Here is a 24,889-nt window from a genome sequence, read left to right on the forward strand (position 1 = left end):
TAATGGTTTTCTATGAGAGCAAAGGGAGGCATGACTTCTGCTGTAACTTTACCTGCAGGTGTCGCTGTTGGGCAGTGTTCCTTAAGAAATACGAGTGACTTGCGTTCTTTTTAATGTCATAATTTTAATATTTGTGTTGTTTTATATGTGGATTATTTTCTCATCCTATTTTTTTTGAGGAGGCACTGCCTCCCTTGCCTCCTCGGAGGAAACACCCCTGGTTCATACAGACATGCTGCGTCCCAATTCGCCTACTTATACTACGTCCTAAAAGTATGTACTGTTTTTGTAAAGAAAAAGTACATACTTTTGAGTGTGTAGCAGAAGAGTATGCAAGCTTTGGGACATACTACTTCGTCATAATTGCGTCTGTAACGGACGTTCTGTCGCTTAGTTACATAACCTGTACCTGTTTAAACTGCCCTGTCAATCATCTTGTCAAAGTTAAAATCCTCCACATTCAATTAAATTTCATTTCCTACCATTTCGGAGAGAAATGTAGTCACACGTTTATCTGCCAGTCATAGGTCTTCCATGCAGAGAACTCTCCTCATCTTTCCATAATGATGCATTTAAAAGTTAATGACCAAACACATCGTTATAAAAGTTAACAATGCTGTTGCAGATTAAATATAATGTGGATAACATTTAATAAATATCTTTTGGTCAGGTTAGATACTGATTATTAATCACTCTCAAACCCCTTTATCTTAACCGCTCTGCTTAACCGTCAGTCTCGCACATCCGTCATGTTTGTAGTTTTTTAACACTTTTTATTCGTATTTGTAGTTCTAATCGAATCCTCGTCCACAGCGCAATGTGTTATGGACAATATTAGCCGTTAGAAGTGTGCACGGATCTGCACTTCGAGTTCTAACCGGAAAAAGTAGACCATCCGGGTATCTTTGGAGTACTCATTTCAACGATTTGGGACACACTAATTCTTTTTTTGGGACGCAGCAACAGTGTTCCAGATGCTACGGACATTTCAAGACTCACACCTGTAAGTAAATGCGGTTGTCAATCACAAAAACTGACAGTGTGAACGTGGCCTAACATAATTATTTAAAGCAGGAAGGTACCCCCTTGCCAGACCACTGTACCCCTCCAGCCAATTTGTTATATTTGACCACATATCTTTCCTATGTATTTTTACAGCCGAATGATTACAGTTGAATACACTACAAAATGAATAAATACTGTAAATGAAATCTGAAACTATTTGCTCTGAGCAATGGCGGATCATGGCATAGGTTGCTGCCTCCGCATGTTCACTGTGATTTGCCAAGGAAAATATGTTACTGGATCAGCATATTTTGTTGATCCTGGAACAACATCCTGACTGATAATTTAGTCCTAACACTATCCCTACCCCTTAAACCTAACCCTACCCAAAACCTATCCCTAAAATTGGGAAATGATAAGTGAATAAGACTGATGTAGCAGCACCTAACCCTGGTTGTAAGTCTAAACTTGACATAAACTGTAAACTTTCCCTTAAATCTGATTGGAATGTTGTTCCAAGATCAACAAAGATGTTGATCCAGGAACATGTTGTTCTTGGTGCGTTCACCGCCTCCACACACATCAGAAGCAAGCTCCATATTCAGGACAGTTTCACAGGATTGTGCCTGCTCGTTTGGCTCGACCTTCTCATGAAAATAAATTGTGACCTATCAAGCAACTTTCTCTGAGCAGCTTCCTGTGTTTTACTTTTCCGCCCCCTCTCAGTTCGGCTGCTATCTGTCTGCACCATAGAAAGAGGATGAACAGCCTGCTCTTGAAAAACAGTCTCTTTACCTGCTAGAAGCCAAAAATGTGGGAGGGACAATATTAGCTCTGTACAGATCAGATCAAGTTTATCAAATCCCAAAATAAAATGTGCCTCCATGTCTAATACAGATTCACTAACATGAAGTGCTACTGCATTTTGAAAAAGTGCTTTAGAAACTTTGCTATACTCACATCAGTGTGACATCTACATTAATGTTAATTACCTTTTGTTTTTAGGGCAATATAATAAGGTATAAATATTTACCCAATTAGAACAAAGAAGTGTCTCACAATGTAGGATTTTCAGTTTCCTTAACACTGAGATATTTGGTCCCAAGATGGATAGACAAATAAGTCCAAACGCATGTTTTTATGGTGGAGACTTTCAGTTTGACTTTGTATGCTTTATATTGAGCTAACAGTTAGCCTGTGTATATAGAATAATACATAAATAGTCTCTATAGGGCTGTTGAGGGGCACAACGATGATAATGGCAGGATTTGGAGTTACTGTTTTATCTATAGGTCAAACACAACGTGCCATTTTAGTGAAATAGAATTCCATGATTATGACAAAACAGTTATGGGCTCTGAGTATGTGGGCTCAGGAACAGTGATGAACGACACATGAAAGATGCAAGTCTGCACTATGTCATGCCATAATTTATCACACATACAAAAAAATGAACATCAGGGATTTGCATTTGAGCTTTACTAGATAACTGCAGCATTAGTCACACAACAGTATGTGGGTGTTTCTTCAACTGCAGGCACTTTAGTGTCCCAGGGGTTGATTTTTATTCAAAATAACAGTTTTCATTTTTTTTTTTTTTTCTGTTATATGAATGTCACATTAAATAATCTTGGAAACTTTAAAAGAACTTTTATTTTTGCTACACTTTAAAATATGTTGGGTTGTTTCAACTCAAATTTGGGTAAAATATGGAAAAAAATCATTACATTTTTAACCCAATGGTTGGGTTTATCTACATTTCACCCAGCATTTTTAGTGTACTATTCCTATATATATATATATATATATATATATATATATATATATAAATCTGCTAATTGTGAATTTTTAATTTTTACACCTAAAGTTTCATCAAAAGTTATTGTGCTTAAAGGGATGTTTTTTACATTATTTTATAAAGTGGTTAGTTCCTGTGGTTTGTGCTCAATTGATATTGTTCATTGAAGCTTACTGTATTATGTAGAAGATTATATTGTGAGAAAGAGATCGAGTGAGCGAGTTTATTACCTGCATTCAGATTTATCATTTTCCTTCAGGTCAGTCCTATGTTCATGATAAAAAATCTGTGTAAATGTCCGATGTATTATCTTGTCCTTTTAACAGTTAAGGGGTTTTCCCGTGACTGACAGCGCTAGTCAAAGCTTTTGTCAGTTGCGTCTTGTTCTGTGTTCACAACAATTCAGTCTTTTCAATGTAAAAGTCTTCGCTACTGACTGACACACTCATAAAGACAGTCTTTACCGCCATCTAATGGCGTAATAATGTAACTTCTGTTGCTGTTCACGGTCAGGGACTATTTTTTCTAGCGGAAGGAAGGCTTTTATTGAAAGTTTACTTCATGAAAGTTGCATTGATACATATTTTTGGCTTTAATATTTGTATTGTGTGGTAACTGTTTTATAAAAGCAATAAGGTACTCAAGGCTAGTGCTGTATCGTGAATAAGTCACGGCTTGTATTTGGTTACTTTATTTCCATAAAGCTCACTTCAGTCATTCTACTAACTATATGTAACTTTGCAACTACATTGTCAACTAACTGTCATTACAATATTAGTAGACTGTTAGGTTAGGGTTAGGTGTTAGGGTTCGGGTTAGTAGAATAAGTTGACATGTTTCATGTTAGTCAGTAGTCAGTAGAATGTCTGTTGGGAACATCAAAATAAAATGTTAGCAGATATTAAAGGTGCCATAGAATCAAAAATTGAATTTATCTTGGCATAGTTGAATAAGAAGAGTTCAGTACATGGAAAAGACATACATTGAGTTTCAAACCCAATTGCTTCCTCTTTCTTATGTAAATCTCATTTGTTTAAAAGACTTCCGGAAAACACACGGATCTTAACAGTCGGTATCATTAATATGTATGACCCCAATATTTGCATATATGCCAGCCCATGTTCGAGCATTAGACAAGGAAAGGCAGTATTGACGTCTGGATCTGTGCACAGACAAGGTAAGCCAGCAAGAACAACAGCGAAAAATGGCAGATGGAGCAATAATAACTGACATGATCCATGATATCATGATATTTTTAGTGATATTTGTAAATTGTTTATCTAAATGTTTCGTTAGCATGTTGCTAATGTACTGTTAAATGAGGTTAAAGTTACCATCGTTTCTTACGGTATTCACGGAGACGAGAGCAGTCGCTATTTTCATTTTTAAACACTTGCAGTCTGTATAATGCATAAACACAACTTCATTCTTTATAAATCTCTCCAACAATGTAGCATTAGCCATTAGCCACAGAGCACAGCCTCAAACTCATAGAGAATCAAATATAAACATCAAAATAAATACTTTACTCACATGATCTGATGTATGCACACAGTATGCATGACGAACATCTTGTAAAGATCCATTTGAGGGTTATATTAGCTGTGTGAACTTTGTAAATGTGCTGTAATATAATCGAGAGCTCGTGTGGCAGGTAGCACGCGATTTAAAGGGGCGGCGCGCGCTGAAAAAAATCAGTGTATAGTTAATGATGCCCCAAAATATGCAGTTAAAAAAATTAATAAAAAAAAATCTATGGGGTATTTTGAGCTGAAACTTCACAGACACATTCAGGGGACACCTTAGACTTATATTAAATCTTGTGAAAAAGCATTCTTGGGCACCTTTAAGCAGACAGTCTACTAATACTCTAATACTCATAGTTAGTACAAAGTGGACCATCAAAATAAAGTGTTACTGTGTATTTAAGTTTTAAAGTTTGTATTTAAGACACATTAAAGGCTAGCAGTGAAATTAGCTTTAGCAAGACAAAACTGTCATGTACAGCACTGTTATTTTTGCTATTGAACACAACACATCTTTTGAGATATGGTGGAAATTAAACTTTGGTGGATATATTCTTGACTTTAAGGGAAAAAACTATTTATCAGTAATGAATATATGCCCAGTATTAGACTTTATTTATGTTCTGAAAGTCCATTGTGTAGGAGGCTAAAAGTGCTAGTTTGAGAAACATCAATGTGTATTATTCTTCTCTGAGAAGAGAAAAGATGAACGCTGCTAATTCTTGATAAAGATAAGTGCATAGTTGTCTGCGATTTAAAGCAAAAAGACAGATTGAGACAGCAAGTCATATAACAGCAAAGCACTGACTGAATTTCAAGCTGGAAAACAACAGCTTCGCCTTTCTGTAGGTGTTGTCTGAAGCCAAACTTGATTCTTTAGCCAGAGGCCACAAGGGTTCCCAGCAGTAGGGAGAGAATCCAGTAAACAGAAATAATGGAAGACTGATAGTGGAGGTGGACCATTTATACTAGTGAAACCACTGTGTCCTGCTGAAAGGATTTATTGCATTTACAAAAAAAAAAAAAAAAATGCCATAAAGGACACACTCGAAATTTCATTCACTTTTTACATGTCTGTCTAAAGTGGCGAGTTACGATAAACCACCATTTGCGGTTTTGTTTGTTCCAGCAACGTGACTGCATTTAAGCCACCTTTGAGAGGAAGTAAATTAGAGCCTGAAAAATCATCATGACTCTGTGGGCCAGATAAGAACAGGTGAAGTCAAACATAATGTTCCTGCTCAGTGGGCACATTAAATTGACAGATTTATCCTCCTCCTGTCAGACATGCACTGGACACCAAGTACACTTGAGAAAACCACGGCTCACTGTGTTCAGCTTAGCAGAGAATCTTTCCAAAACAGACCCTTGACTAAAGCAAAGATGGCACAGGTCTGCTGCAAAGATCCCTGCGCCCCATCAAACACGTTCACATACAGATGTCCCGATCCTTTTGTGCTCCGTGACAAGTCTTTTCACTCCTATTCTGAAGCGATGTTATGTTGTTCATTTACTCAAGCTACCGGATGGAGAGGGGCTGATTTGCTGAGTAACACAAATTTGCACGGTCCCAATGGAAAGATTGTGCTCATTCAACGAGTTCATATATGGAAATGATGCACAGCTACATCTGGAATATGGGATTTCAGGGCACTGGGCTGTAAATAATTTACCGTTAGATAAACATGGGCCAAGCAAATCCAAAACACTGTTCAACATCCAAAAACCCGTCTGCAACATCTTCATAGATGTCGTCTGAACATGTGTGATTAGACGGTGGAGCCAGAAACCAGGCTTTTGGTAGAGCATGACATCTGTGAAATGTCTTTATGGAGGATGATAAATAGCAATCCTTTAATTCGACATCCGCTCATAAAATTTCATGGATATATACAGTACAGTATATTTGGAAGTTACTGAATCAGCAGCTGACCGAGTCAATTTGGATGAAGGAATAAATGAGAATGGAGTTGAGGCGTTCCATTAGCAGGTTCATCAACGGTGTACGGCGTGGTCGGCAAAATTAATTTCTTTCAAGTCATTAAGGCTGACACAGAGTCGGATTTAAAGTTAGTCACAGTCTTTTGTCAGACGAGGCCCGAGGTGAAATCCCACAGTTTCCGACATCTCCAATGCTTCCGAATATTTCTGTGCAATAGTAACTAAGAACTTAGATCCGCTACGGATCTAGATCTCGGGGAGCAAATGAGGACGGGGTCATTCATCTCTGAAATTACATGTCCTGGGAAAACATTCCCTGCACTTTATTTCAATCAGGACCCAAGGATTGTAAACAATGGACATAAAAGCCAGCGGTGATAAATCGGTCTGTTCGGTTACATATGACTCCAGGCCCTTTTAGGGACTTACTCTATCAAATTTTCTGTTGATCCTGTCATCTCCCTCCATTCTGTTGTATGAGAGTATTTCAAGTGATGTAATTTCAAAATGGATCCAGATGGGATTTAATTCAGGCTGTCAAATGATAGAAAATGGTAATCAAATTAATCAGATGATATGCAGATTCATTAACAGAATTAATTACATATATCAATCTTTGCCAAGAAAAGCCACCAAATTAATATTATATAAAGACATTTTTAAAATAAATGTTTAAAAAAAAAATACAAAAAAAATACAATTCTAAAAAAATATTACATTAATTATTACATTTTATAAATAAAATAACCAATTGAATTTTAGAGAAACTCTTTAATTTGAATGAATAAAATTGCATATATTAATATTTTTAAAGAAATGCCATCAAATTAAGATGTCAGATATATATGTGTGTGTGTGTGTGTGACACAAATTTGTATAATGGCATACATAGGTATTACAAGGAGAGGGTGACTTATGAGGACATTACCTCATGTCCACATTTTTCAAAAGGCTCATAAATCATACAGAATGAGTTTTTGTGAGAAAGTAAAAATGTGCACAGTTTCCTGTGATGGGTAGTTTAGGTGTAGAATTGGTGTAGAGCGATATAAAATACGGTTTGTACAGTATAAAAACCATTACGCCTATGGAATGTCCCCACAATTCACAAAAACAAACCTGTGTGTGTATGTGTTTGTGTGAGTAAGCATTAAGGTATGAGAGGATGTGCTGTATTGTGGAGTGCCTGCAACCCCTTCAGCCGTGACTTATTCACGATACAGCACTAGCCTCAAGTACCTTATTGCTTTTATAAACTGTTACCACACAATACAAATATTAAAGCCAAAAATATGTTGTATCAGTGCAACTTTCATGAAGTAAACTTTCACTAAAAGCCTTCCTTCCACCGGAAAAAGTAGTCCCTGACCGTGAACAGCAACAGAAGTTACATTATTACACCATTAGATGGCAGCAAAGACACACATGAGTGTGTCAGTCAGTAGCGAAGACTTTTATATTCAAACGACTGAATTATTGTGAACACGAAACAAGACGCAACTGACAAATGCTTTGACTAGCGCTGTCAGTCACGGGAAAACCCCTTAATTGTTAAAAGGACAAGATGATACATCGGACATTTAAACAGATTTTTTATTATGAACATAGGACTGACCTGAAGGAAAATGATAAATCTGAATGCAGGTAATTAATAAACTCGCTCACTCTAATACAGTAAGCTTCAATGAACAATATCAACTGAGAACATATATAGAATTGCATATATCAGTACATGTTAATAAAAGCAACCAAAAAAACAGATCATTTAAGACATTACATTATTTTGGCAGATGAAAGCATTAAAAAGACCTTAATTAATGACTTAGACAGACATTGTCTATAAGCAGACAAATGTTGATAAATCTGATTAATTATCTTCATTCAAATCAAAAACTGAAGTTAGTTCTTCTATTAATTGCATTAATAGTTAATGAAACAAGCCTAGTTTTAAGATGCAAAAGCAACATTCATTCAATCCAGATTTGTTTCACAGAAAGGAAAACAGATACTAGTGCGAATGATCTCAGATAAATCGGTCTCCATAAAGTCTCATCTCTAGCTATTAGGCTTTCGGATTTCACATATCAGACATTCAGGCTGATGTTACTAGTGTACAGAATAACCAGTCAGGTCAGGGCCCTTCGTGTGCCAGCATGACTGACTTGGCAATATGAAAGCCCAATAATGTGATGGAGAGGCAATTTACCGCAGCTCTCCATCTTTCTCTATGACCTTTCCTCAGATGTCTGTAATGTATGTGTGTGTCTCCCACCACAGTAAATAATGCCGTGCTGGAATCTGGGACCTTTCAGCTAACCTGTGCTCAGCATCCACCTTGCACCTCCAATCATCAGCAGGGAGAGGGAAAGATTGATGCCCAAATCCAGCTCAGTCCGCCCACAAAAACATCACTGTTGCTGCAAAATGCAGAACCCATTATTTTTCCCCCAAAATAAATAGATATTGCGACAAATTCATCAGGTTGTATGATGAGTGACAGGAGAGTTAATGCGAATACGTTACGCCACAAGTATACGGATAAACAGCCAGAGGACAGTTTGGGAAAGAATTTTAACAAGCAAATGAGCCACATTTCAAGAGATGCTTGAATCAATTATCATTTTAAAGGGTTTGACCCGTGTCTCACTTCGAGACTCTTCGAGAAGATGAATTTGCTTATAGAGCAAATCCATCTTTTGAATCATCCCTCAGTAAAGACCAAAGAAAGCTGATGAATATTTGATGCGACCTCTGCGTGGGAACTCAAACTCGAGAATCATCAGATGTGCTCTCAGGTGTTGAAATGATCAATTGAAATCTGCTATATTTCGCTATAGTTTGGACGTTTCCTCAAATTCGCCTCAAATTTCTCTGCCCTTGTTCTGTCTCCAGTCACCCACTTCTGCACGACGTGCAAAAAAATAAAAGAATAGTCACAGAGTGACGCCACTTAACAGGCAGAAAGGTCCATTATCTGAGGACATTTCGAAATTGTTAATTTCTTTGGCTCGTTCGGCAAGTGGCCATCCGGCCTGCTCTTTATCTTCTAAGAATAGCCGGCACAGGAGATGAGGAGCTGCAGCTGTTCTTCCTGAATCTCATTTACCTGCTGTCATGTCCCTGCTCTGAGACCACATCAGTAATTAATCGGGGCCTTTTTTACACTGGCATCATCAGGAGAACCCCCTCCAGCCACTTTCCCGACTGGCGGCGGGACGAGTGAGACAACAGCAGCCGTTCTCTGGAGACATGCTGGCGAAGCGGCAACTTTGAGGGATCGCTGAAAAATTGAAAAGAGGCTGGTTTGGGCTAGAAATTAAAAGCAGCCAGCCACCGAGAAGCCAGAAGTGTTGTTTTAATCATTGATTGATTTAGAGCTTCACTTTCGTTGGCTGAGCTAACCCTGCCATTAAACCCTCTGTGAGCACTGTAGCTTCCGTAATGGGATTCGGAAGAAATGCATTCTTCATGGGATTGCGATCCAAAAGCTCATCTCCTCTTAATAGCTGCACAAGATTTTGGAAGGATACGCCCTATGAAGTATGCATGACACAGTCCATACGTGTTTTGATCTCTGGTCTCGCATGAATTGGCTGATGCGTCGCCCTTGATATTGGTAGCTACATTTGCATTAGAGAGGAAGTCGCTGCAAGTCAGCAACAACTTCTGTCGAATTAGGGAACCCATTCTAATTATCGTGAGAGGGGGAATGAAGCCATTTGCATAGCACTACGCATTCACGCTCACCTCGACCGTGGATTCTCCTGGGCCTTGTGAATGTCTCTGCGTGCTCAATTAAAAATCAGAAGTCATTCAAAGTGTAGTCACCTTGAGACTGCTGAACAGCGAGTTACATTGGATTCCTCCTGAGTTTCGGATCGCTCTTGGAGACAAAGATAAAGCTTTAATTGTCTCCTTGTGAAATTGCCAGTCAAAAGTTAACCCTGGCTCAATGGAAAACCGTGCCGGTGCTGGTATTTCTGCAAAATGATATTATGTTGCGTATTGTGTTTCACACCGCTTTCAAAGTGAAATGAGCGGCTCTAAAGACGCATTGTTTTAACAGATACAGGTGAACGTGAATCTCACATATTCATTATGTTGTACGCAGCACAGCAGCTCGTAAGTGATGCTACACTGTAAAAAAAAATTCTGTAGGTTTTACAAAATAATTTTGGCACATTTACAGAACAAACTGTACATTTTACAGTATAAAACTGTAACAAACCAGAAAATTTGAATGTAAACCAATAAATTCAACAATGCACACTACTACTAAAATCTGTTTTGTACCTTTAACATATACTGACAACCACCATAATAATGCAGGTGGTAAAAGAGAAAGCCACATGAAGAATCAGAGTTCATCACAAGTAGCTTTTTCATAAACTGAAGTATATACTAATATAAAGAAGGTGCACAGAGTCATCCACACACATGCAAAACACCATCATGGTAACCCACAACACTTACATAATGCAATAAACTTTCATTAAACAACAGAAGATGTAAGATAAAACCCTAATGTACATAACTGATAACAAAAACTATTAAGAAACATGATTATTTAAACAAAATACTTTCAGATGTGGAGTGTCACAGAGGGAATTGTGGGAATATCAGTTTACAGTTTTTGACTGTAAATTATACATTGATTTTGTCTTTTTTACTTCTAAAAATTGTCTGAAAATTACAGAAAATGTCTGGATAGAGTTTTTACAGTTTATCCCTGTATATAATACGGAAACTTACTGTTAACCTATTTACAATTTTTTTTCCGTAAAAGCGTTTTTACAATATTTTACCATTAAAAACACATTCATTTTTTACAGTGTAATGATCTATCGCAGAGATATATAATGTAGCACCTACACTAAACCTAACCAATAATGTAAACAAAAGTAAACTTGAGATGAAAACTCAAAACCCAATTGCTCTGCATTGCAAACAGTTACTGAGCCATACATATGGAGATGATTATGTGAGGCAAACATGAAAAGTATTAATTTACAAATCGATGGTAAAAATTAACTGAACCAATAGCCGCGTTTCCACTGTCGGGCCAAAGGCGGGCGTGTTAATGCGTGCCAGGGCCGGTCGCGTTTCCGCTGTCACTTCCGGGGCTTGATCGTGCTTCTTCGGTGCTTCCTCGGTGCCAAAGGCACGGGTTTTTTGGCCTGCCAAAAACCTTGGTCCAAAGCGGGCCAGCTGGGGCTTGAGGCACGGTCGAGGTGAAAGGCGGAGCTAATCGTAGTCAGGTGATGGTCTACGCGCTGAAATGGGTTGGGTTGTGTGACGTTTGATCAAGGGAGGTGTGTTTAAGGGTGGTTTTTAGATCAGCGCTGGGGAGCTAGAAGACCGACAGTGGAAACGCAACTTGATTTTGGCCTCGGTGCCTAAGGTCTGTGGCCATAGGCCCAGCCCGGCACGCTGTTAGCCCTGGCTCGCACTGGCCCGACAGTGGAAAAGCGGCAAATGATGATTCCTGCATTGGGACCCTACCATATATAGTAACAAATGCAACTTTCACGTCCATCTGATAGACAGATAAACCACATGCTCTTTCACTGTGGTTAATAATTGTATGTGGATATTTCAGTAGCAGTTTTCTTCGTAAATTTACTTTAACAGCATTAAGGATATGTTTACACAATGTTCTAAAAACTGAAAAGTTTTTCCTGTAAAGATGAGACGACAATGTTGTCAAAATGATTACCATTACGTGGATCTGCGAAAACGACTAAAAACACTGTAATATGCTGCCAGGCCAGTAGTTGGCGATGTCACTTTGTAAAGAAACACTACACACCTATAGACGTAATATGCATGTAATATGCATGTGCATGACATCACTGCTTTCACAAATTCACGTTTTTTGTAGTTTACACCTAGACAATAATGGTTTCGTTTTCAAAAACTTGCACTTTGAAAGCCGATTTCAAAAGTTTGCATTTTCAGGCCCCAAAATGCTGTTGGCATGTAAATGAATGGCTCAAAGGCATAAAAAGTTGAAAACACTGTCGTGTAAGTGGCCCCTAAGTTAAAGAAAGTAAACTTTATCATTCAACTGAACTGTGCACATGTGTATCTAACACTGAGAATGAATGAGGAAAAGTCAGTCTGTAGTTAGCTATTGTGCTACACACAAATAATCTCACATCTCTTTTTCTTGAGAAGCAAATGCTCTACAAAAACCTCCCCTTCGGAGACATACATTTATTTTATGGACAGAGCAAGAACACGTCAAACCCATAGCACGCTTTAGGGGGTCTGTTAAAACTCAATGGGTTCAGGGGAGGCAAGAGAGATACCGCTTCCCACCGTAACTTCACCGTAATCATATTAATGTCACATTTTGTAATATTTGCAATGTTTATTTATTAATAAGCCCATTAAAAATAGACAGAGCTAAACAAACTGTCCCATAATTTACTTCATCCCATTGCCACTGTTGGAAGGAATAGCTCCACACTGTATAGCCTAATCTGTGCTGAAGTTCACATGAAGTTCTCATATTCCCCAAATCTCATCAGCACCACTCGTTTCATTTATAGCTGCTCATTTATATATGGCTAGCACATTGGAGTCAGATGACAACAGGGGTTTGATGGAGGTACGTTAGACTGCATATAAAGGTTTTGTTTGAAAGAGGGGTTCACCCCATGGTTCCTGATATTCTCTCTTACACTTGATCAATTTTAATGATGTCATTTTCTGAATGAATACACCGTGTGACACCCCGACAGCTTATAGTGTGTTGAATGTTGTCAAGCTTTAGCTCCCTCGCTGCAAATATGCTCATAATAGTAAAGTCCCCTAATGGTGCAGGTAATAATAATGAAATTAACTTTTAAAGTCTCATGTCTTTATTTTAAATTAGAGCAAAGCACTGGCTATAATGGATATGAAATGATTCCATTAAATGCACTTTCTCAGCATCTCACAAAGCACCTGGATAAATCTTCCCATTATAAACATAGATAAATAAGTGTGTCCTGCTTAAATTACTTTCTAATTGATCAATAATAGAACAGAACCATGGCAGGTTATTTTGGTGTCCATGTGAATCGCATTAAATGTTTAATGAAATTACAATTGCACACTGAAAAACAAAAGCATTGAAGAGAGAGGATGGACAAACAGACAGCGGCTCTCACAGGTAAGCCAAACTAAGTCCAATGATGCGGGAGAGATTATCTGACCAAATTGGAAGTTTATTTATATAAATCTCTTTCACTTCTCCAAATCTGTCAAAACATTATGTAACAGCTTCATCTCTAAAGTTACTTCATTATTCATAACGGAGAGTGCAAATCGCTCTATAAATAAGCAATTTTGATTTAAGTCATTATGATCTCATTCCGTCCAATCACGCAGCAGTTCAGAAGGCCATAGAATTCTATTGATTCTGTTTCTGAATTTCATTACGCGTCTGAGCAATGATAGTATCTCCAAGTTATTTTCAGTCTTGCAGTAGTGAATGTGCCTGATTGTGTACTCGTCTGAAAACCAAGGCTACATAAAACACACACACACAAAGACAGCATTAAGTAAACAAAGAGGATGCCTAATAATAGCTTAGTGTAACCATGTAATTAGTGCCACGAACAGGAAAGAACATTGCAGGACAGAATATGCCAGGAAACTCATACATGTGAAAGGGATGGAAGAAACAAGCTGTTGTTTTTTATACAAAGCATCTCGCTCTATTGTACAAGTGCTTTGCGATGCCTTCCCCCCCATGACACTCAAAGGATCCGGCCTCCGAGGACTAGGAAATAGTGTCACCGTTGCTGTAGCTGATTGTCAACATCCCAGTAATGAGGGGGTCTATTGGCAGGCAGCACACAGGGACGCAGGCTTTGATTATTCAGACTTCCACTGGTTTCCTCTCGTACTCTGACCAACAAACTAATCAGCCAAGTTGTTGTGTCTGCTGTTACCATCCACACTAATACACCCCCATGCACAAATCAATATAACTATTTATATTCACCCTGAACATTCATGCTGCGAGCATAGACTTTGCAAAAAGTTATTCTGAAGGAAAAAAAAAATTTTTTTCGAAGCTTTGATTGTGTTTATAGTGTGCAGTATAACATGTGTTCATGTTTCGCGTGTAAAAAAACACAGTATTTTTCACATAATTTACTTATCTGTATACCGCTGTTTCCACTGTCATAAAAACGGGCTGATGACTTCGTTGTTCTATGAAGTCCCTCCTTCAGAAATACGTAACGAGTTCTGATTGTGCCAGCGGTTCCTGTGTTGTGATTCGACAGCAGTTTAGCGCATCTTGCCCGGAAAAGTCACGCCTCTTACCATAACGTGGAGATGCACGCGCTCAGTGTTATTGTAAACATGTCTTTAATTTTACCCTATCAATTTGAGCCGGAATCAGACCCGGTGATTGGACTGCGGGATGAAAATAACAGCGTTTCGACGACATGGCGACAAACACACTCTACAAACGCAACTCTTGTGTATTCCTGTGGGCGGAGGTTAGTCAAAAAACTGTTTTAGTGACGTCATTAAAGAAGGAAGTAGAGGGATGTAGTCCAAACTGGCCGTTCGATGTAGGCGACTTCTGTTAAATAAAATATCTCGCTTGGCATTGAACTTTGAACTTTAAAATTTTACAGATTTTATTTATACTCTAACAACAACATTACACACTAACTAAAGTTTGAAACATGGGATCACGAAGAACGGGACCTTTAAAATTCTGGCATAGATTCCAGTGAGATAAACTACTGAATCAGTCTTAATTGCGAACAGGGTCAACTAAATCTTTAAAAAAACAACATTACAATAAGGTTTCATTTGTTAACATTAGTTAACTACATAACACCTCTACAGCATTTATTAATGTCAATCTCAACATTTACTAACACATTTTTAAGATCAAATGTTGTATCTGTTAGTAATGCACTGTGAACATTTTTGTTAAACCAACACTAACGAAGGTTAATAAAAGCTGTAAAAATATATTGCTCATTGTAAGTTCATGTTTGTTAAAGCATTGCTGTTGACAAATGGGACCTTATTGTAAAGTGTCACTGTTTAATTTGTTAACATTAGTTAGGTATAATGAACTAACAAAAAAAATACAAGAAAATACAAGCATTTATTAATGTTAATGTTAATTTCATCATGAAACCTTATTGTAATACATGTTATTAATACATGTTAACATTTTTATTATGAATGAACAAAAGTATTTTGAATAAATTAACAATAAGCAATAGTATATTTGGCCACACTTTAGTTTATGGTCCAATTCTCACTATTATCTAACTATTAACTATGACTTTTGCTGCAGTAAACTCCTAATTACTTCTTATTAATAGTTAGTAAGGTAGTTACTAACTACTAACTAACGACTTATTTAGTGATGGCCGATTTCAAAACACTGCTTCAGGAAGCATCGGAGCACAAATGAATCAGTGTGTAGAATCTGCTGTTCGGAGCGCCAAAGTCACGTGATTTCAGCCGTTGGCAGTTTGACACGAGATCTGAATCATGATTCGATACACTGATTCATTATGCTCCAAAGTTTCCTGAAGCAGTGTTTTGAAATCGGCCATCACTATATAAGTCCATATTTTGTTTTTTTTTTGGCGCTCCAAAAATATTCTCGTCGCTTTATAATATTAATATTGAACCACTGAACTCACATGAACTGATTTAAATATGTTTTTAGTACCTTTATGGATCTTGAGAGAGGAAATGTCATTGCTCCCTATTAAGGCCTCACGGAGCCATCGGATTTCAACTAAAATATCTTAATTTGTGTTCTGAAGATGAACGAAGGTCTTACGGGTGTGGAACGGCATGAGGGTGAGAAATAAATGACAGAATTTTTATTTTTGGGTGAACTAACCCTTTAATATGTGCTTTAGAAGTACTAATAAGCAACCAATATCCTACTAAAATGCATGCTAATATGCAACATGTTAATAGTGAGAATTGGACCCAAAACTAAAGTGTACCATATATTTATAAATTAACATGGATTGATGAATGCTGTAAAAATGTTCCTTAGTTCATGAGCTAATGCACCGAATAATGTTAAATGACTTGAATCTAAGGTAACACTTTAAAGCAATTTCTCATTTGTTAACTAGTTAATGCATTAGCTCACAAAAACTAAAGCAATTACTTAAAGCAATTCATAATCTTTGTCATTTTTAGTTAATAAAATTTAAATTGTTCCTTGCTTATTCATGTTAAAAGATAAATTTGTATTTAAATAAAAGTTGAAATTAACTTGAATTAACAATGAACAATACTTCTACACCATTTATTAATCGTATGTCATGTTAACTAATGTAGTAAACTAATGTTAATAAATGGATCCTTTGAAGTGTTACCTAATCCAATTGTAAAATATGCACACAAATTCAAATTGATCCAGAGCAGTTCTGGAGATAACAGAGACTTACTGAAGAGGAAGTTTATCTGTGAATAATGACATAAATTTGGGTTTGTTCCTCACACATTCAGTGTATTCACACAGATATGGACTATAGTGCCCACGTTACTACTTTAACTGGAAAATAGTTGTGTAAAGACTCTTCAAAAATACATTCTTTTTGAGTTCTTCTGGAAAAATAACAGCGAATGGGTTTGGAACAACATGAAGGTGAGTACATGGCAGAATTTTCTTTTTCCTTGAGGCTAGTTTAGAATCCAAACAAAAATCCGGTAATAATGATGTCAGATTCTACAGTATGTTCTCCCAGTGGCTCCCATTTTATGGGCTACATTAAATGCTACGTGTGCATTTTTGTAGGTGGGGGCACTTTGTATGACAGGAAGGAAAACAGTGTTTATAGGCATGACCCATATGGTCAGCAAGCTTTTCTTCCAGAGGGATGACTGTGACTTGGCTTCATGGAACTGAATTGTGCAAGGTCAGCCAGTAGCATGGGAGTAGGCTGTTGCCCTGCTCTCTCACTGCGGAGGTTCTTAATCAGCCTCTCCCCTCAGTGTGTCTACATCCACCTCTACTAGTCCTGCCCTGCCCGCCAGCACCAGAGTTACAGTCACCTCACACCACTGAACACACTCACTGAATTAGATGTGAGGGTTAAAGATCAGTGATGCAGTGTTTCATCTACACTGCATTTACTGCAAAGGCAATGAAGAAATACAAAATGTAAAATGAAACGTAAAAAAAAAACATGAATGAATGAAGTCTCTTATGCTCACCAAGGCTATATTTTGTTGATAAAAAACCACAGTAAACACAGTAATTGTCACGGTTCACTGCAGAAAGAGAGTAGTTGAAATAGGATCTATTTGCAGCAGCTACGTTTATTCACAACAAACATGCAGGAGCATAGGAGAATAGGAGGAACCTAGGAGAACACAACCGACTATACAATGATGAGAATGGTTTACAATAATGCATTTTGGTTTTAAATCAGCATTTTAAAATGAAAACGATCCTCGTCTACACTGGAGTTTCCACAGCATTTTAGAAACGACCTCCGTCTATACTACACAGCCGAAAACGCGTCACATGAACGTTCATGCACACTGGATATGCGCAAGTTTAACTGCACAATGGCTGCTAAAAATGACAACAAAGCCAGCAAAGATTGCAGTTCAGTCTCCATGTTACTGTTCTAAAGACGGTCATCAAGGATACACAGAGCGAACGTGGGCAGCCACGCCATCGTTTTCAAAAGTCTCCGCTTTGGTCCGTTTATACTGAAACGCAACCCCGGTGTTTTCAAACTAAAACTGGGTCTGCAGTGTTTTTGAAAGTCTTAATTTTCGAGGTTCGAAAATGCCGGAGTAGTGTAAACGACAAGCGTAACCGTAGCAAAATGTATGCGTTTTAAAATGAAAATGCACTAGTGTAAACGGGGCCTACAACTAAAGGCTATAAACACACAGAAACCAAATAGCTGAACAAGGAGCAGGTGAATCAAATGAGTCGCTTTGACAACAAATGAAAACATGCTAAGGAACCATGGAAACAAAAAGGAAACACAGAAAACAAAGATTTTCAAACTTTTACACCATTTTCAACTAAAAATGGAAAACGTTTTAAGCGTTTTGGCTGTTCATTTACACAACAACAGCGTTTTGGGGGCCTGAAAATGCAAACTTTTGAAAACAGCAAAGTTTTTGAAAAGGATACTGTTATTGTTTCTGTGTAAACTACAAAAATGCAACGAGGATCGTTTTGACAACGTTGTCGCCTGTACGCAAAAAACGCAAAGGAAAAACTTTTCCGTTTTTAGTAATTCAATATCGCGTAAACGTACTCTTAGTCCATGAAAACTAAACGTTACAGTAATATTAGGAAATATCATTACAATTTAGTATTTTCTAATTTAATATATTTTAAAATGTAATTTATTCCTGTTTTTATATTTATGTATACATATATATACCCACACACACATATCACAAGATGTTAAGGAGTGTTGGCAAATGATACCAATATTCTGTTCTTTTATCTTTTCTCTATGGACCTTTTCTCAGTTTATTTGTAAGAATAACTCAAAGCTAAACTGCCATGCTTTTATTCATTCTGAATACTCTTTGTTTCGAATATGTTCGTTTAATACCCTAGGCTATGCTATGACTTGCATTTTAAGATATGGTCTGGGAACAGTTCATTAGAACTGGCTCTTTCCAATTAATTATTAATAAAGTTATGTAGCTTATATAACAAATACAATTGTCCTGCGTTTGTGTTGATATGAATCTTAATTAGTTTTTGAATGTTTCTAGGACAATTGGTTTGCCCATGGAATTATTTGTATAAAGAGACTATGAGTCCTTTAAATGTTTCCAAAAACTGACACTAAAACAATAACAATAACAACAATAAACAACAATCATTCAAAGTATATGTTCATGTTTTTATACAGTATGTATCATGAAATATCATAGAAAATGTGATGGGAAAAAAAAACACTTCTTTAAATGTCAGGCATTAATTTAAGACTGATTCAATACTTATGGGACTCTTTGAGCATTATGGGAAATCTATAATGTAAAGCCTGCTTTTAAAAGGCCACAATTCTAATGCAGTCAGTATGTTTAACTCTCCAAACATTGTGGGAATGATATCTGTAATGCTGCACAGCACTCTAGTGGTCACTTGGGGAACATATGCATTTCTTTCTAGTGTGTGTGCGTGTGTGTGTGCCTTTGTTGGTACACTTATTTCATGAATGAGCCCCTGACATAAGGCTCCAGATGGTAGAAGAGCAATTTTCATTACATGTATTGTTGACTTCCACTCACATCATGAATCTAGCCTTACAGATCAACATGAATCAGACGCTAAGCGACTGAGACGCCGATGCTGTGGATGAACTGGTGCATTCAACCTCTCTCAAAGAGTGCTGATGATGTATTTCATGTGACGTAGATGCCCATGAATATGCATAGGGCTATTTACGATAACACTGAAAGGAGGAGGAAGGAAGTAACTCTGATAACTATTTGATATTTAAAGTCAACATAAAATCAAAATCAACTCTATTTACTTTTTTAATGCACATTCCTGGTCTTATTGTGAATGATTCTGTGCATGTTATTCCAAAGAAAAAAAATCATTATATTTTGTCTTCATAATCAAAATCAAGCAGCCTCTGAAAAAAACATTCCTTTTTTGGGCTGATGTCACTGAGGCCCTATTTACACTAATGCGTTTTCGTTTTAAAATGCGTAAGTTTTGCTACGGTTATGCCTGTCGACCTTGAAAATGGAGACTTTCGAAAACGCTGCAGACCCCGTTTTAGTCTGGAAATGTTGTTTCAGTATAAACAGTATATCCTTGATGACCGTCTAAACAATAACATGGAGACTGAACTGAAATCTTTGCTGGTTTTGTTGTTATTTTTAGCAGCCATTGTTCAGTTAAACTCTGCGTTTTTTAAAACTGCAGCTACCTACAAGTGCAAGAGGCAACTGTTTACACTTGTACGCGCATACCCAGTGTGCATGAACAGTCATGTGACGTGTTTTCGGCCATGTAGTGTAGACAGAGATCGAAACGCCAGTGTACACGAGGATCGTTTTTATTTTAAAATGCACAATGTGACGTGTCAAAAGACAACAGAAACCATTATAATCAGTGATAATGTCTACATTTGATGCAGCACGACGTGACAAATTCCCGACAATAAATGGATTCCACGTTCTATTTCTGACGCAGTCCAAGTGCTTTACAACGGTCGGCTTGTCGCATTCAGTGTAGACAGCTGTCAGATGTTGCGGTGCGATGCGATGCAATAAAAGTCGCATCTGATGTAGACACGGTGTAATAGGGATAGGAATTGCAGAGAATTTAAGAATTGTGGTTCCAATTCTGATTCTACAATTGATTCTAATTATTCTGGTTCCTTAGCAATTAACAATTAGCTTAGTACACTTTAAAAATTTAATTTTGAAGTACATTTTTGAGAAAATACTACAAACCCGATTCCAAAAAAGTTGGGACACTGTACAAATTGTGAGTAAAAAAGAATGCAATAATTTACAAATCTCATAAACTTATATTTTATTCACAATAGAATATAGATAACATATCAAATGTTGAAAGTGAGACATTTTGAAATGTCATGCCAAATATTGGCTCATTTTGGATTTCATGAGAGCTACACATTCCAAAACAGTTGGGACAGGTAGCAATAAGAGGCCGGAAAAGTTAAATGTACATATAAGGAACAGCTGGAGGACCAATTTGCAACTTATTAGGTCAACTGGCAACATGATTGGGTATAAAAAGAGCCTCTCAGAGTGGCAGTGTCTCTCAGAAGTCAAGATGGGCAGAGGATCACCAATTCCCCCAATGCTGCGGCGAAAAATATTGGAGCAATATCAGAAAGGAGTTTTTCAGAGAAAAATTGCAAAGAGTTTGAAGTTATCATCATCTACAGTGCATAATATCATCCAAAGATTCAGAGAATCTGGAACAATCTCTGTGCGTAAGGGTCAAGGCTGGAAAACCATACTGGATGCCTGTGATCTTCGGGCCCTTAGACGGCACTGCATCACATACAGGAATGCTACTGTAATCACAACATGGGCTCAGGAATACTTCCAGAAAACATTGTCGGTGAACACAATCCACCGTGCCATTCGCCGTTGCCGGCTAAAACTCTAAAGGTCAAAAAAGAAGCCATATCTAAACTTGATCCAGAAGTATATCCAAGTTCTAGAACAACATATGCTCCCATCCAGATGTCGTCTCTTTCAGGGAAGACCTTGCATTTTCCAACATGACAATGCCAGACCACATACTGCATCAATTACAACATCATGGCTGCGTAGAAGAAGGATCCGGGTACTGAAATGGCCAGCCTGTGGTCCAGATCTTTCACCCATAGAAAACATTTGGTGCTTCATAAAGAGGAAGATGCGACAAAGAAGACATAAGACAGTTGAGCAACTAGAAGCCTGTATTAGACAAGAATGGGACAACATTCCTATTCCTAAACTTGAGCAACTTGTCTCCTCAGTCCCCAGATGTTTGCAGACTGTTATAAAAAGAAGAGGGGATGCCACACAGTGGTAAACATGGCCTTGTCCCAACTTTTTTGAGATCTGTTGATGCCATGAAATTTAAAATCAACTTATTTTTCCCTTAAAATGATACATTTTCTCAGTTTAAACATTTGATATGTCATCTATGTTGTATTCTGAATAAAAGATTGAAATTTGAAACTTCCACATCATTGCATTCTGTTTTTATTCACAATTTGTACAGTGTCCCAACTTTTTTGGAATCGGGTTTGTATTTCAATCTTTCTACTTCAAAATTTCAAATTTAATTCAATGTGTTACTTGACGTTTCTTTGTAATTCTTTGTAAAATTTAGTAGCAATGTCTGAGTGAAAATTGTTTCAAAGTCATTCATTGTGCTTTAGAGGAAGAAAATATGTGCCTGCCTGAGAGGAAATAACTCTCCATACCAGCAGGTGGCAGTATTTGTCATTTTAAAAGGGAAACCAGAAGAACTAAGACTTTTGTCACTTCAGTTTTTCGTCTTGCATGCTGGTTCAAGCTGACCAGCCAATCAGAATGATCTCTCTTACCAACAAGTTTAATCGCAAGTTCAACATACTGAATCGGCCGAAAGTCGGCAATAGTGTTCCGACTTGTGCCAAAAGAGCAGAACACACCGCGAAAAAATTCACTGTGTATTTTATGGCATTCTATCCACACTGGCGAAAGAAATTAAGATGTTATCACTGATTAAGAATAACACAGACAATCATTTAGTTACAGTATTTAGGCCCCGTTTACACTAGAGCATTTTTGTTTTAAAATGACAACGATCCTCGTCTACACTGGCGTTTCCACAGCATTTCAGAAATGATCTCCGTCTACACTACATGACTGAAAACGCACACTGGGCATGCGCACACAAATGTAAACAGTTGCGTCTTGCGAATGTAGGTAGCTGCAGTATTAAAAAAGGCAGAGTTTAACTGCACAATGGCTGCTTAAAAATGACAACAAAGCCAGCAAAGATTGCAGTTCACTTTCCATGTTATTGTTTACACGGTTGTCAAGGATATGCAGAGCAAATGTGGGCTGCCACGCCCATCGTTTTCAAAAGTCTCCATTTTGGTCTGTTCATACTGAAATGCAACCCCGACAGATGCAAACTAAAACGGGGTCTGCAGTGTTTTCGAAAGTCTCCGTTTGTGAGGTTCGAAAATGCTAGGTTAGTGTAAACGACAGGCGTAACCGTAGCAAAACTAATGCATTTTAAAACAAAAACACACTAGTGTAAATGGGGCCTTATTAAAAACAAAGTTCAGAATAGGATTCTCAACCACTAGTCCAAACCCTTTTATGATCCACTAAATTCCAGAATGATACAATCCTCGTCCAACTCTATATTTTTTCCTTATTGTATATCCGGTTTATCCAAAAAAAAAAAGAAAAATCACAAAGTAAAATTGATTAATTTGTTGGCTTTTCCCTCAGTCTATATATTCCCCATCCCGCTACTGTTCTCTGCATGTGTCTGTGGGTGTGTAGGACAGACAGAGATGACTGTTGCCAGGGGTGGGTTGTCATATCAATGGAGCAGAAAGTATTCTGTGAGGTAACCGACCCATGGCAGCTCTCATTAACCCCTGGTGAGTGCACTCTTACAGGGATATGTGGGTCTGCGCTGCGCCCCAAGCCCTAACTCAGACCCTTTGAATCTGACAACACGCATTCTGACAGGAAGCTGCACTCCACACATGGGAAAGACATATCAAGACGTCCAGAACATACGTCAAGATGCACCTTCTTTATCTACATCAGTTTTCACTGATAAAATTAAAGGTTTAGTTGAATCAAAAATAAAGATTCAGGCATTATTTACTTAGTTATAACCAGCAACAACATGAAATTTTCATTTTCAGCTGAACTATTCATTTCAATTCTATAACTGCAGGACGTACAGACAACATTTGCTGCTTAATATTTCCCATGGTCTCGTTTATGTCAAATCAATGTGGATAATTACAACATGAATGAAACAAAAACCTTAATTATCACGTTTTAAGTCACGTCTCCCAACCTGAAAAATGGATGTCCATCATGTCTGTATAATCCTGTTCTCATTAGAAACCAGAACTAAAATGAAAGGGAGTCTGAACAAAAGAGTGTAGGTAGGTGGCAAAATGTGGGACTTACACGGAGGATAAAGTGTACCTCTAATTAAATCCCACCAGCCAATCAGACTTATCTTCCTGCTGCGGGAACAGAAAGAACCCAAATGACATGCATATTTCCAGCAGAACATTAAAGAGATATTAAAATGATAGTCCTCTTCTGTGGGAGGTGTTCATGAACAATGAATGTGCTTGTTCCTTCCTTTTATCGACCATGTAAGGCATTTCGCTTGCACTTTCCTCATTTCTTCCTCTGCCTCCGGAGCTCAAAAAACCCATAAAGCTTCTGATTGGCGGCTCTTTATAGCACTTTGAAGAGCAAATCACTTCACAGCATGTTTATAACATGCATGCCCATTTTACCTAATGCTAACAGCCGAGACTGATTACTTAATGGTGCTTTAGAGGGAAAATGCCACATTTGAGATTTGTTTTGGCAAATGAGTTTCACTTTACATGATGGCAAAAGATCATGGAACAATAATCGCTCAAGACCTTTTGTGTTATGACGGAACAAATGATGATATAGTTGTTATATCCATTAGGTAAAAGATCATGCTGAGAAAATGTCTGAGAAATTTCCACAGTTGTAAAGAATTTCATTACAAAATCTGGGTTTTTTGATTGCTTAGTGCAGGGGTTTCCAAACTTTGTTGGCTGAACTGCTTAGCAGTGTTGGGGAACATTACTTTTAGAAGTAATGCATTACAATATTGCGTTATTCCCTTAAAAAAGGAACTAATTGCGTTACTTAGTTACTTTTTATGGGAAGTAATGTGTTACGTTACTTTTGCATTAGTTTTACTCATCTGTTTGTTTTTAATAACATATATATATATATATATATATATATTATTTATTTATTTATTTATTTATTTATATATTTTTTTGCAAATGTAAAGGCCTTTTCACAAAAAAAAAAGTGACATGAATAAGCCTCAGGCTGAAGGAAATGCATGTACAGTAGA

The 24,889-nt window shown here is 37.5% G+C and overlaps 1 long non-coding RNA gene across 1 annotated transcript in view; it reads right to left on the reverse strand.

Moving 5' to 3' along the window:
* The window catches only part of LOC125269822, a 72,460-nt gene extending 48,373 nt beyond the window's left edge, over positions 1-24,087 (reverse strand). The window contains exon 1 of the long non-coding RNA XR_007185200.1: positions 23,944-24,087. This is a non-coding gene — a long non-coding RNA (uncharacterized LOC125269822). The remainder of the gene's footprint in view (positions 1-23,943) is intronic.
* Between the last annotated feature and the right edge of the window lie 802 nt (positions 24,088-24,889).

Source organism: Megalobrama amblycephala, linkage group LG1 (genome assembly GCF_018812025.1).
Source record: "Megalobrama amblycephala isolate DHTTF-2021 linkage group LG1, ASM1881202v1, whole genome shotgun sequence".
Lineage (NCBI taxonomy): Eukaryota > Metazoa > Chordata > Actinopteri > Cypriniformes > Xenocyprididae > Megalobrama > Megalobrama amblycephala.